Genomic DNA, 250 nt, shown 5'->3' with positions numbered 1-250 from the left:
GAGGCTGGTGGGTGTCTGCCCGCAGCCAGGAGGGGTCCCTGGCACGCGTCCCGCTGCTCAGCCTGCAGGACTGGGCTCACTCGTTAGAGGTGCCCCTGTGCTCTCCTCTCCTCTACAAACCAAACAGAATGGTGCAAAAACAACTCCCGACAAACAGCACGTAGAAAAATCGCAGCAGGATTAGTAATAATATGTGTGGGAGAGAAGCAATGCCAGCAGCGCGTCAAAACGGAGGAGCGGTTCCGCCCAC

The 250-nt window shown here is 57.6% G+C and overlaps 1 protein-coding gene across 1 annotated transcript in view; it reads left to right on the top strand.

The window, feature by feature from the left end:
* The window catches only part of RNF41 (ring finger protein 41, E3 ubiquitin protein ligase), an 18,280-nt gene that overhangs the window by 11,266 nt on the left and 6,764 nt on the right, over positions 1–250 (top strand). The window lies entirely within an intron of this gene.

This window comes from Charadrius vociferus, unplaced genomic scaffold, assembly GCF_000708025.1.
Source record: "Charadrius vociferus isolate BGI_N301 unplaced genomic scaffold, ASM70802v2 scaffold1829, whole genome shotgun sequence".
Classification (NCBI taxonomy): domain Eukaryota; kingdom Metazoa; phylum Chordata; class Aves; order Charadriiformes; family Charadriidae; genus Charadrius; species Charadrius vociferus.
Note: the sequence above shows the minus strand (reverse complement) of the source record. Positions and strands in the feature narration are given on the sequence as shown.